At 41.0% G+C, this 14488-nt stretch overlaps 1 protein-coding gene across 1 annotated transcript in view; it reads left to right on the top strand.

The window, feature by feature from the left end:
* Window positions 1-58: 58 nt before the first annotated feature.
* Window positions 59-14488, top strand: part of ncoa3 (nuclear receptor coactivator 3) — a 34648-nt gene continuing 20218 nt past the window's right edge. Inside the window, exon 1 of the mRNA XM_058373127.1 lies at window positions 59-195. The gene's annotated coding sequence lies outside the window, so the exon portion shown is untranslated. The remainder of the gene's footprint in view (window positions 196-14488) is intronic.

Below are 14488 nucleotides of genomic sequence, written 5' to 3'. Positions count from 1 at the left end.
GCTGTGCGTAGACTCCGCGGACCCATGAACTACAGTACCCAGAATGCACTTCGCCAACACTCCGTGCTAGGCTTCTCTCTGCGCCCTGGGAGTGTTTCCCATTTAAACAAACACAGCTAGCGCGGAAGATGGCGGAGCATTTAGAAGTGGCTTAAAGGAAACTGTTGTGTTTGAAGTGGACACATATTAACCCCGGTAAGTGATTGCGATGGCGAACGGAAACATTTCGGATTTCAGCTCCGTCCTCGCGAATCGCCTTTATTACCCATGCAGTTATTTTGTGTGGCTCGTTCCTATATCCGCGCGTGAGCTCTTCAAAAATCGCACTAACACAATGTACTTGTTCTTCCTTCTCACCCGGTGTGTATTATCATTGCATTTGGATTTCTTTTTAACTGGCGATCTTTCTATCCGGGGGAGAAAAAAAAAGAAGAAGTGTGAAAGCCCTGAAAACTGCGCTTTGACAAACTTCTCTCCTGTTTGCTGCACGTTTTTATCATCTCATTTATTTATTTATTTTTTTATTTCCTAAAGATCACCACTCCAGAAACAAAACACGCTGGTTATAACTAACTAATCGAGTTACTTGTGGCTCTTTACTCGATAGAACTTTTCCCACAATCTTGATACTCAAAGATATCTATATATATATTTTTTTTTATTTTTTTTATCTCGACCAGGAAGTTGTTGTTTTAAAGCGATTTAAAAAGCACGCAAGCGCGCGCGCGCCCGCCCGCGCACTCACGCGCACACACACACACACACACACACACACACAAATACACAATCAGGGTGACGTTAAAGTTGTTGAGCAGCAGATTATGCACTGATCAGTCATTTTATTCACGTCTAATAACGCGTGGTTATGTGAAAACAGACTTTGATCACGATCCGTGTTGAAGTTAGACGTCCTGACGTGAACTTTAAACGTCTTTTATATAAACGTGGTCTGAACACGACTTCCTGTATGAAGCTGTAAATCCATACACACACACACAGAATGCATCTCGAAATGCAAGCAAACTTATCAATAGACTTGAATAGATACTTGATTGCTACACTGTGTTTGTTTTTATATTGTCTTCATGATCATTAAGGCATGTGACAGATGGGTAAGAAAACTGTGTGTGTGTGGAAGGTCAGGTGTCTGTGTTTGTGGCTTTACAAATCCTAACTATGAATAATGTCATGCTTATATTTGTTTAGACCTGAGGATTTGTTCATCGTGACAGCCCTCAGATGTGTCAGGAGTTTCTGTTGACATCCTTGTCCTCATCCTCGTTATATATGACACTCCTTCACACTAGGTTTGAGATTCACTAATTAGTAATAAGCCGTGTCTTGTAGTTACCCATAGACACACTGACGTAGAAGGTGTAAAATTGTAACGTGGGCCTGATACGTCAGGCTCTCTCTATCTCTCTCTCTCTTTGTCTCTCTTTCCCTCTTTCCATGTGATTGCCTGTCTTATCAGTGACACATGGAGGTGCAGATAGATGACGCCTCGCTTCTGTCCAGACGGAAGCACTGTCAGGAAGATGTACGGGACTTTTTTTTTTTTTTTTTTTTAAATTTTTAATTTTATATATACACGCCATCCTTTATAGATATTGGTTATTCACTTTTTAGGATCACAAAGAACTTATTCAGATAGATGTTTTGAATCATTTGGATCTATTTGTCACTCATTCGGGAAAGGTCATGCTTGCTTCCATTCTGCTGTCTGCTGCGTTTACGTATTTAGCATCTTGCCTCTCTTATAAGAAGTTTTAGATAAGTGTTTAGTCGTGCAAATATATGTTTTCACAATTTTGCTATTTGTTGCCGTTGTTATTGCTATCATGGCCGAAGGATGAGATAATAAGGATTTAAGGTTATCTGTTCACATATGCATGCTGCTCTCTCTCTCTCTCTCTCTGTCTTTCTCTCTTTCTCTTTCTGTCTCACACACACACACGCACGCGCACACACACACACACACACACACACACAAGCACATGCGCTTTTCTCGGTGTGTGGGAAAAGATCCTCTGAACTCTTCCTCGCACTGACCGCAAGCAGAGTCCCCTCCTCCCTCCTTCTCTCCCCTTTATCTCCTCTTTTCTCTCCGTCCCTCTCACACTCACAGGGGTGTCAGGCTGCATTAACTATGAATCAATCTTGTGTCAGACTCTTTGACTGTAGCTGGGGGTCGGTGGCTGAGGGCGTTCGTGGACGCAGCGTCCTCCTCCACCTCCGTGCGCTTACCGTGCATTCTGTCACTCATTAACGCTGTGCCTCTCTCTAGGGACTTTGTAGGTTTCTGTGGTAGTTTCAGCTTGCAGCAGACAGACCAGTTTTTTGGTGTTGCGTCAACACGGCGGGAACACACCCGCTCGAAACGTAGCACGGCGAGAGCGTAGGTTCTGTGCTTTCGTGTGGTGTTATGGTTATCTTGCTAATTTTGTGTCTTGGGAGCTCCCGAGATAATATATTCTGGAGTTCGTATAGCTGTACTGATTGTTAAGACCATAATCACAAGCAGTGTGAAAAAGTGGATGTCTCATCACCTCTCTTTGGCACACTGTCTTTTTGTCGACGTACGCTTTTTCCACCAGTGCCTTTTCGAGTGCTTGAATTGGTGGCATTCTTTCAGTGTGGAGTCAGAGCTTGTTTTTGTGTGTGTTTGTGAGTGAGTGAGTGAGTGAGCGATAGAGAGAGAGAGAAAATAGTGTGCATGGGAGACAATTGCTTCTACAGAGGAGGGCATATTAGGTGTGTGTGTGTGTGTGTTAAAATTAGGGTGTGCAGTGTGGCTATGGGAGGGCTGCTGATGACAGTGTGCTGAAACAACAGCTTGATTGTTGCCCCAATTGAAATCTGATACCTTGGCCTTGGTGGTGGCTTTTTGCCTCAGGCTAGTTGAAGGTGTTGCGGAGCGCCGTGGCTTTTATAACTCTTCCACTGTTGTGATCACAGCCGCTTAAGCCGTTTTTGTTGTTTTTTAAAAAAGAGATATATTCCAGTATCATTTCCTCAAAAACGTTTTTTTGCTGCATGAACTTCAAAACAATAAAAATCTCTCGCGCTCGTCTACATTGCACAGACAGCATAATTGCTTTTGGAATCTGCTACAGCGCTAATGCATTAGCGCAATATTCTCCAAAAGTTATTATTATATTCATGTCAGCCTCAGACCTGATAAGCAGTGTGTATAATCTCATAACTTGGCTGGAACAATTTTCCTGCTCTGCACTCATTTGAATGTTGTCTTTAGTGATGCACATCACGCATGCAATTTATCACCGAATATATGTACGTAGCACACGTCCTTATGAAATCACGACCGCTTCCTTTTAGATGTTTTTCCACCGTACGGCACAGGATGGCCAGGTATGGTTACAAATCCGGCCCCCTTTTCCACTTGCCAACGACTCTTACTGTAACTAAGTTCCTGTTCTGAATTTCATTACGCTTCCTGCTTGGACACCAAATAAGGATGTGCGGGTGAAGCTGGAGTTACTATAGTGTGGATCTCTGCGCGTCAAAAGATGATGCCATTTAAATCTTAGTCATTGATTAGAGCCATGGACTGCATTCTGTCTGATCATCTTTCAAAATTCTCCGTTCATCATTGACCTTTACACACATATATATATTTTTTGCACACCATGTTGTTCATCGTGAATCAGGTTTTTAACCAAGATGCATTTGATTGGCTGCAACAGAGGATCTACTGCAAAAGACAAAAACCACACTTTTCATATCCTGATTTGCTCTAACGTATTTCCATACCAGTTAATGGACACCCCCCCTGCCCCCGCCATTTTTTTTTTAATCCAGTGACAAATCTGCTGGATCTACATCTGGACAAGGTCCACCAGTTGATGACCCCCCCCCCCCCCTTCTTTAGACACACGTTCTAGCAGCGCTCGCATTCCAAAATTTGCATCAAAAAAAATTCCTGACACCGCCAGAACTTGTTTGTTGGCCTTGTTGTTTGATCACAAGGACGGTTAATCGAGTGCTGGTGAAGGTGTCTTTGAGCAAAACTTCAGACCAGGGATTTTTGCTTATTTCTGCAACAGGATTATTGTGACTAAAAATCATTTATTTAAAATCAACTATTTGGATGCAAACACTTTCCTGCCATACGATATAAGACGCAGCACTCTTTAGTAGACGAAAGTTTGATAACATTCTTATTAATTCCCCCCGAAAAAGATCTGTTTGCTTTGCTGCATTGTTTCTCTAGACATAATACTAAATGCAGTGTAAAACCTGAATCCAGACCGTGAAGCTCCTCCGTTGTTGCTGCTATTATCAGTGTTTACTCTTAACACTAGCCTTGCGTGAGAAACAGCCTGCAGAAAACTCCTCACATTCACAGGTACAGTTATGCAACTGGAAATGAACACAGATTATCAACCAGGGTGCGTTCTAGATTTAAATAATATCTCCTTTACTGTGTCGCACTTTCTCAACTAAACCTCATATAGATAGAATGCTGGTTAATAAGGTAAATGCGACTTCTATACATTGTTAATGATGATGTAGAAAATATTCAGTCACAGTAGATACAGTATCCCATGGACAATGCGACGTCTTGAATATATCTTCATGCTTTACTGTTGGTTAGAAAGGTAAACCAGAGGTAAGAAAAGCATCGAGCCTTAACTTAACTGGAACACGTGCGGCTTGTCACCAAAAGCGATATTTGCTTGTCAATAGTAGGCGTTTCTGCTTTGATTTGTCCGGTGGTTGCCATGGTTTCCATGTTTTCCTCGAAGCCTTGGCCGACTTCATGTGTGTTGCAGACAGGTGCATGTCCAAAACAGATTTATTATACTCAATAAACCAATCTATATAGATATACTATATATCTATATATAATAGATGAGAGCGGCTAATATAATTAAGCAAATTAAATATTTATATTTCAACTAGCATATTTATCCTGAGGTGTTTGCAGGGCATTTATGATTACAGCAGCAGTGCTTATGCTCTGCAGGTCAAAACTCAGATGTTGGTAATTTAATGGAGTTCTTGTTCGAACTTGTGCGTTCGATGAGAGAGCCTAATATAGCATGTCATTAGATGTGGCGTGACAAAGAAGAGTCATAGTGTCCTAATTTCACCTTATTGTTGCTAGCTTCAGCACAAATGAAGGTATCGGAGGGACCGTGTGGTAGTTAATGGGATAATTAGTGGTTAGTGTGCAAGAAACCAAACAAGGACTCTGCATAAATCAACAATAAGCCGAAGTCTGAGAGAAAGAACGGGGACACTGGGCAAAAAAAACCCCCCAAAAAAACAGCCTCTAGCTATGTTCCAGACGGCATAGCTAGGACAATTCAAACTGATAAAATGAACATGTGCTTGCAGTGCATTATGGGTAGTACAAAGGGCCTTTGGGTCAATAAGCGTACACTGAGGGGGAAAAAAAACCTAGCCTTGTTAGAACCGATTCTGAGATCTGGCCTTTAGAGCGCCTCGTAAAAAATGAGTGACGTTTTAGTAAAAATGCTAATGAGACCCGACTTCTAGCATTTGTGACGGGGCAAAAGTTGACACTTCATTACTACAATATATTTATATATATATATATATATATATATATATATATATATATATATATATATATATATATATATATATATATATATATATATATATATATATATATATATAACTACCCAAAATTGGTTGGAAATTTATGAGTCACGGAGGCCCGGCATGGAAGCTGTGTTTCGCGAGCGTGTGTGCAGAAGTTTACGGCTCTCCTTAGCGCGCAACGGCGAGGGCTCATTTTTAAGAGGAATGTATACGTTGCGTCCAGCTGCGGTTGCTTGTGTAAAGCCCCGTTGCTATGACGACGCTCCTGCGTGCACAACTCAAAGTCATCGGGGCTGGTGGCGATGAACTGGATAGGCCTGATGATGCCTCTCGCACACACACGCACGTTTGTTGTGCTATCCTTGTGAGGACCCTTCTTTGGCATAATTATTAATGAAGCTAATTAACTGCAGCTTTTAAAAACAAGCGGTTTTCTTTGTGGGGACTGACCAAATAGCCAGGATATAATATAAAAACATTCCCACACGCACAAATATTGAACCAGAAATGGAATATGCACATTAATTAAGTAATGTAATGGTTAGAAACGTGAATTTTACTACTTTGCTCATGTGCGTAAACAGGGTTGCTGCTAATGTATGTAGATGTAGAAATATTGTGCATTTTGTTTGAGTGTCCTAAGAGTCATTGTCAGGTTCAGCTGTTGCAGATTAAGCCCTGATGTATTCTGCATGTGCCGTGTTGTTTAGCGCAGACAAAAACCGCAAACACGACCCACGATGGAGCCAGCGAGCTTCTCAAGATCGAGGCTTTTTTTTTTTTGTCGAATAAATAGCTTGATATGAATTGTAAATATCAAACGCAACAGTTTGTAGTTTATGTTCTAAACCACGCCATGTTATACTCTGGAAAGTGGAACGGGAAGTGAACAATCCCCTATTCTTTCTCTCTTTTTTTTTTTTTTCCTTCTTTCTTTCTCTCCCTCATTTTCTGCTTTCTCTTGCTCTGCTGAAGAATGCTCGTAAACCGAGTTACCTGAATGAGTCCCTAGGAGAGGTCCACTCCTGTTACTGCTGTAAAAAAAAAAGGTAGCTGTGTGTTTGTGTTATGTTACGGGCCTCCTAGTATAAAAGGAGAGAAAAGCTTGGAGTAGCAGCCTAAACGTTACCAGATGCTTTCTTTGTCAATCAGTGTGCATGGAAAGAAAGAGAGAGAGAGAGCGTCAACTCTGGGTGAACTTCTGAACTGCTTAGTAGCCACCTTGTTTTCATTCTGCCAGCCTCCCCACCCCCTTCCTGGTGCTCTGGCAGGCTCTGAATTTCACTCTGTAAAAAATCTCAGCTCCTCTAATCCAGGTTGGAAAGTTGTAGGAGTTTTGGATAGCTTTTGGAAGTCTTAAACTTCTTCGAACTCGCATGTTACAATACGTTACAAGCCCTGAAACTAGAGGACTGTATTACGGTTGTTTAAAATAGTTTTGCGCAATTTCGCACTCGCACAAAGGTGCCAACTTTGACAGTTTAGCTGGACCATTTCCAATGATTAACCCCGCCTCCCCTGCTGATAGACACCTGAAAAGAGCACTTAGCTTTTTCAGCTAGACCAAACACAAATGCATTTCACTCAGCAGTTATGCCAATTCACTCAAGGGGAAAGAACGTGGGATGTGATAGACACCTAATTTGCTTCTGATAGCGTTTCGTTCTTTCGATCCTTTTATCTGGGTGAATCTGTGAAGACAGTTTTCTTTGGTCGGAAAAAAACATGAGGGGCTGCTGAATTTGCGTATTGTTACACATGACCGAAAAAAACACTTAAAATTTTGTCTTCTTGTCCCCTGATGTACATTATCAGTAATTATCAATGCTGAAATTTGTTAATTACTGGTACAATTGTTTGAATTACATATTTATTCATTAGTTGGAACTATTGTTTCTCTTTTATGGAACTTTGCACATATTATACTTAAATGTATAAAATCTAAAAAAAAAAAAAAAAAAAAGGCGACTATACCGAGATCATTACATTATGACCACCTGCCTAATATTGTATTGTCATCCATGTGATGTAGAAGAAAACGTGATTCATTAAACCAGGCCGCCTTCTCCCGTTGCTTCATGGTCCGTCAGAACTTTTTGAGCAACAGTAGCTCGTCTGTTGGATCGGATCACACGGGCCAGTCATCAATGAGTCTTGGCCCGCTCAAGACCCTGTCTCCGGTTCACCACTGTTCCTTCCTTGGACCACTTTTGATAGATACTGACCACTGCAGACCGGTGAACATCCCACAAGAGCTGCAGTTTTGGAGATGCTCTGATCCAGTCGTCTTGCCATGACAATTTGGTCCTTCATCAAACTCGCTCAAATCCTTGATGAGGAGATCATCAGTGTTATTCACTTCACCTCTCACTGCTCATAATGTCATGTCTGATACAGCAGTTACTGAAATAAAGAAATGGTTAGACTATTATAAAATATACCGTTACCAAAAATCTGAAATTATTTAGCACTAATCCATGTCGCATCACATTTTCGAGAACTGCACTAAATAAAAGCTGTTCAATGACAAAATGTTGCTGCAAATATTTCATGGCCCAAAGAATGATTCGAATAAGCTGGGTGAGCAAAATGTAACAGAAAACTAATAAAGTTTATACTGCAATAGAAGTCCAAATATATATGATATAAGCTCATGTATAATATCATATAACTTCTGATCAGGTTATATTATGATTATGTAGTGAAAAATATCCGGTTCTTTTAATACTACATATAAACACACCAGGCAAAATACAACCCCCAAATAGAATTTCTCTCCCTTGCACTGTTGCTGCATTGTTAAAGGTAATGTCTTCCTCATTAGACACTTCTGAATCTGTGAATAGTTTTTTCCATGCTGCCCCTTCTATCTCATCTTTTCTAAAATTCAGAAGAACTCATAGTTGCTCCGTTTTTGTACCGGATATTCTTTTCATTAGCCTGGAAACCTATTGGCATTTCCAATGGAATCGGACATCCGGACATCGGATCTCGTTCACAAAAAGATCCTACGGTGATGTGTGTCATGGGGTCAATATTGAGTGACGTACAAAACACACACACACACAGGCATGCACACTTACACACACACACACACAATGTGGTTGCTTTGTTCCAGGAAGTGCCGGGTATACAAGCGTTTCCTCATGATGATACTTTCAGTTCTTCATTATCACACATCCAGAATTCACCATTATTAAAGGTTTAACTAAATTAGGAGTGATCAAGAAATTTCCATGAATAATTAATGATTCTTGGTATTTATAGGCCAGCGTATGTTCTGCCCTGATCTGAGTATTTGTCAGCTTTCTGGAAATGAAATAATTGTAAGTACAACGATCCTCCTTTTACGGAATTACTGTCTAATTGAAACTTTTTCGAATCTAAATGGGTTTCTGTAACCATTACTAAAGGTTAAGTTAAGGCTAAATTAGGAGTCTTCTAGAAATGTCTATAAATAATTCATACCACTTGTTATTTATAGACTGGTCCATGCTATGTCCAGTCTGAGAATTTCAGAAACAGTAGCAGCATGGTCTTACTGACTTTTTACTTCTGTGTGTAACAAAACGATGTAACATGTTGTTTAACAGTATGCGAGCACTGTAAGCAAGGACCATACGGCATATCATGGTCTGATTGTGATTCCGCTAAGCCATCGTCATTAGCGTCGCTGCTAAGAATAACCCACGTAGCCCCTCTGACAGCTCGCACTGTGGTAAACGAGACTACTTCCTGGTCTCGTGTCTCTGTTACGTCGACATGGCTCCATGATGTCACTCGTGTTTGTGGTCTGTAGTCAAGGCAGCGAAGCAGACGGCGCGCTGCGCTCCGTGATGCTCATTAAAGGAAAGGAAGTACAGCGATCAGCCTCCTCTTTCTGAATTCCTGTCTAATCGAAACATTTCGCCAGGAAAACTAAAAACGTCAACACACATTATAAACATTACTAAAGTATGATTTCCAGATGATCAAAAATCGATAGAACCCCTGGGTGATTTTTACCCTCCTTCTGTAGGAGGGGGTGTTGGTTGTTTTCCTGCGAGTCGCAGTTCTGAGAAGTGTAATTAAGGCAAAAAAAAAAAAAAAAAACAAGGTGGGGATCTAAATATAATTCTTGAAAATGGTTCTGAAAAAGGTTAGGGTGGGACTTTTTGTTGACAAACCATTGAAGAAATTCTTCAGTACAATTAACAGGCAGACAGCCTCGCAGATTTTCAGGCGTCTGGTGCCGAGTGTAATTATCAGACTTGCTTTGCAAAGCAAGCTGTGTACTCTGTCACCTCAAGACACGTAGCGTTACGTGTTTCTCTTTTCATTTAATTACTAATGAGGTATTGTCATGATACCGAGCACAGTGAGTGCTTTTCAAACATGAGGAAACCTTGCTGTTCGACTTGCTTGACAATCTTTCGCTGCCTTTCGGCTAATGTTACAAGATCTATTGATAAAGGATGTAACTGCATTGGCAGGTTTTTGGGGGATTTTTGTGGAAATCAATACAATGTGAACAATAAAAACTAGAAAACAGCATTGTATTTTCGTTGGACCCCATTGGACCCCATTTATCGAACTGGATACGAATCAATTCATCCGTTCATTGGAGCTTTTGCACAAGATTACGCTGATTACTGGAAGATTTAGCACATGCTATACTTAGGAGGCACTTTTTAAATGTTAAGTCATCATGTTTTCAGCTCACTGCGAGCCTCGACATTGTCACCGAACGTGAATAAGTTGTGCCATGGCAAGCTTTGGTCATTATGGATGATTTGCCAATTTATCATCGCGATCCTGGAACTTTCCCTGAAAAAGTTTTCCCTTTAAAAGTTTTGTGAGGTTGAAGCCTGATGATTCCACGACCACTGGAGTGCAAGAGAGAAAAATTAGCAAAGCCTCTGGGTAAGAGCGGCGGCATTCTCTCTCTCTCTCTCTCTCTCTCCTGTGAGTTCACACATGTGGAAGGCGGCAAATAGCTGTCCTGGGAGTGTATTACGTAGCCCTGTCATGCAGCATGAGCAGCGGTTTAAAAAGATGTGGCACTTGGAAGAAGCTAACAGTGTCTCCCTCCCTGGATGGTAGTTATTTTCTGATTGGCGAGACCTGACTGGTGCATGTGAATTGGACAAGAATAAATTAGTCAGTAAAATGAAGGCCAGTAGATAGATGTTCCTTTGGGATGCTCAAATCAGTTAACTTTAAACTGAAATAAGTTCAAGCTGAACATTTAATTCCTCTTTCCAGAAAAAGCTTCAAATTATTAAGCAGTCATTATTCAGACCTGGAGCTTTGTTGTTGTCATTAATAATCGTGTTCTAATAAATGATTGATTAATAACTCCCAACCCCGATGTTAAGTATATTATAGTTTTAAGATGAACATTCAGCAGTTTAACCAAAGAGGAACCAACATCGTGGATTCCGTAATCATACGTTGTTACACATCACTGCTTGTACTCTGTGTACGTGACGGTTATTTACCCTGTCACTCATTAGCTTTTCTGCTTAGATAAGAACACAACTTGGGGTTTTTCATGTAGGTTTGAAACAAAAAAATCCAAATAGCTTCGAGACGAGTGTAATTATTTAAATACCCAGATTTAATAATACAAGTATACGACACTATACATATAATGTAATGTTGGATTGTCAAAATTAGATTGATTTATTTATTTCTCATTCAGAATTATTGTTAGAATGTAATTGTCGAGTTTGTTTAAGGGCAGTCATGTAGAAAAAAAAAGAATCTCAGTAAGACAAGTGGAACACAAAAATAGTCACTATTTCCATGTATTGGAGGGATTTTCCCCACAGCCTAACAAGTTTAATAGTATATTTGCATTAAACCTGAACATTTGGGCTTTCCTGTTTACTTAAACAGAGGTTTAATATTATAGAAACAACATACTTAAGCTGTTTACCATTTTATATTACAATAACCAGCTGTGGTTAACAATCTATACACCCAGGTTTGTATAAAACACTATGTTCCCACATTATAAATCTTCACCTTAGCCAAATATTATTCACTTAAAAAGCTAAAAAAAAAAAAATACCCATCACAGATCACTCATCACCCCCCTGACTTTTATCATATAACAAATTAACACCACATGTCTTAATTGGTGTTTACATTCTCAATAATGTTCCTCTTCACTCATCAACCCGGGACGCTTTCATTGTTTCAAAGGCGATCCGTTTCAAATCGGAACAAAAGCGATGTCCACAACGGTGGCATCTGACCTCCTGACCCTTCACCTGAGCTTGTCTCGATCTGCCATCTAACCAAACAGTGCCACAGCTCAGTTCAAGCCAGCGTCCAGCCCTGCACCGTCAGCAGCGTGTGTGTCTCCACCATGGGTCAGGGGTTATCTTGAAGAAGAGCTGAAAAAAGCCCAACAAAACCACTCGTCCTTTAACCTGCCTCATTATCTTGGCAGATTGTGCTGAGTGGTGGCTGTCACGTCACAGCTTCTGTTAGCTCCGGAAAGCTCCGCCGTTCTTCTGCGAACTCAGGGCAAAATTCGGGCAGTTGCGCAACCAGCAAGATGGGTGGTTAGGAGAGAGTCCAATCACTGGACGAGCTTTCATGTTGTTCAGTGATTTTAAGGAGTGAAGCTTCATTCAAATGATTATCAATAGTAAATATTACAAAATTAGCTCTAGAAAAAGAATTGTTTTATAATAATCTCATAATGAGAAAGGAAATATTTTTACTTCTGTTTTTTTGTGTACTCTTCCTATTTACGTTCATTTCAATTGGCTCAAGACGACTGCCATGAACTCTTGTTTTGGTCTGTGGTTTAAAAACTGCTGTGTAGTGTTATGTAATACTAGTTATTATAATATTTATAGGTTATTTAAATATAATGTGTATAAATTTGCTAATTTTAGGCACTAGGGGTAAAAGAAGGGGCTCACATTTTCACTTTAATAAGATCCTCACTAGCTAACTATTACATGATGGGAAGAAAATTTCCTGTACGCCAACTGTACTATTAAACTCCAGCATGTTTCAAGTGTGTGAAAGCCTTTGCAGTTACAGCCGTTCGCGTTACGGACATTATCGTCTGCTGTTTTTTTTTTGAGTTGTGTAGTGAGTTACACAACAGTAGTTTGCGTGTGTGCACATGTGATCAGTGCAGTGTGTTAACCTTTACTTAACCCCCCCCTCACCCCGACTCAAACACATCACAGCCATATGATCAGAGAATTACAAATTCCCCTCTGCTTTCTGCAGGTGCACTTTGCATAGCTTTGTGCCAGCTGACTGCTTCCTCATGGCTCAATTAATTTCCAAGCAGGAATCAAATGCACCCTTAAAAGGTTCAACGAAACCGTTCAAAACATTTCTGACCATGTCAGTGGTGTAAACTCGATTTGGTCGATTGTTAGCCGCCGTATCTGCGTGTTCGGATGCCGTGGATCTGTCGTTGGCGTTCCCGAGGGCTCCTGCCCCTTGCGACCCTTCTGTTCTCTCAGCGTTCATAAGTCATTTAAACACGCTTTTAATAGTGTTAGCCTGCGTTCGAGCTCGAGAACAGAAGGGGGAGGGGGGTGGTTACGGGCTGAGGTCACTCCCACAGGGTCAGCGAAGGGCATTTGGCTCACTTTGCTATGAAAACTATATAATTCGATTTGTGAATTGGGAAGATAAAGAGGTTGAAAGCAGTCGGTCGGAGCCCACGTTGGAGCAGCTGCTGAATGAGATAAGAAAACAAACCCCAATAGGGAATAAGATGAATATGATCTTACTGCTGCAGGTTTACATTTTGCAAATGTGATTTATTAAAAAAAAAAAAAAACTTGCAGGTGATGCCATCAGTTATCATAGATCAGCAACTGGACTCGATAAATAAATCACTTTTTCGTGTGGTCATAGAGTGAACAAATAAATTTGTCTCTAAACAACTTTTTTTGTTTTAAAGTCATGGTCATGTGGCGAATCCACGTTTTTGTTTCTAGTCCCTCCCTTTCTAGCTGCTGCAAAACAAATGTGACCTTGAGCACGAGAAAGAAACAAAGTGCTAAAAGGAAAGGTAAAAACAGCGGTGGGTGGGAAGGAGAGAGAAAGAGAGAGAGCGCACTCTTCCTGCCGTTCGAATTCTTTTGTAAGGGTCAAAGGTTGGCCGCCTCGCTGCTTATTGGCTGAGAAAAGGTGAAATTAAAACCACGGTAAACTTTTGACCCTGCAGGAGGCATGCAGGAACGCCCAGCGCCAGCGAGGAGCCGAGGCCACGCTCCCTACAACAGAGAGAGAGAGAGAGAGAGATCGAGATAGCACGAGGGGAGGGGGAGAGAGAGCGAGGAATGGGCACAACTACGCTCTGAAATGAATAAGAACCTTTCAGCACCGGAGCCGTCAACATTGACTCGATGGAAAAGAAAAAAAAAGAGCAAGCGAGGGGAGAAATGCAGTGTTTTTAATTCGCACTATACCCTCTGTGCAGTTCTAACTTCCCTCCTCCCCCTCATTCACTCTCTTTCTCTCCCTCTCTCTCTCTCTCTCTCTCTCTCTCTCCTGAACGGGTTCAAAAAGCCATGGATGTTTTTCCGAGTGAAGCAAAGCTCTTAAAATGGGCTTTTTATGAGGAAAATGAGGCCCACCCTCTGCCTTTTCCATTTGCTTGCCAACGTGTGTGTGTGTGTGTGTAAAAGAGGTAATGCTACATTAGCTCACTGGGTAAAACTGAACCAAGGCGGTAAGCTTGCTCTTTTTTAATGCATCATTCCCCTGTTTCCCCCCCCTTCTTTCCGCTTTCTCTTTTTTCCTTTTTTTCGGCTCTCTGCCCTTTTCTCTTCTGCCTTTTCCCATTCCCTCACCCTCTCTTTCTCTTTTCTCTCCCTTGCTTCTTTCTCCTGTCAGTCTGATGAAAGCAGACTGTGTCATAGAT

The sequence above is a fragment of the Hemibagrus wyckioides genome, linkage group LG21 (genome assembly GCF_019097595.1).
Source record: "Hemibagrus wyckioides isolate EC202008001 linkage group LG21, SWU_Hwy_1.0, whole genome shotgun sequence".
Taxonomy (NCBI): Eukaryota; Metazoa; Chordata; class Actinopteri; order Siluriformes; family Bagridae; genus Hemibagrus; species Hemibagrus wyckioides.
Note: the sequence above shows the minus strand (reverse complement) of the source record. Positions and strands in the feature narration are given on the sequence as shown.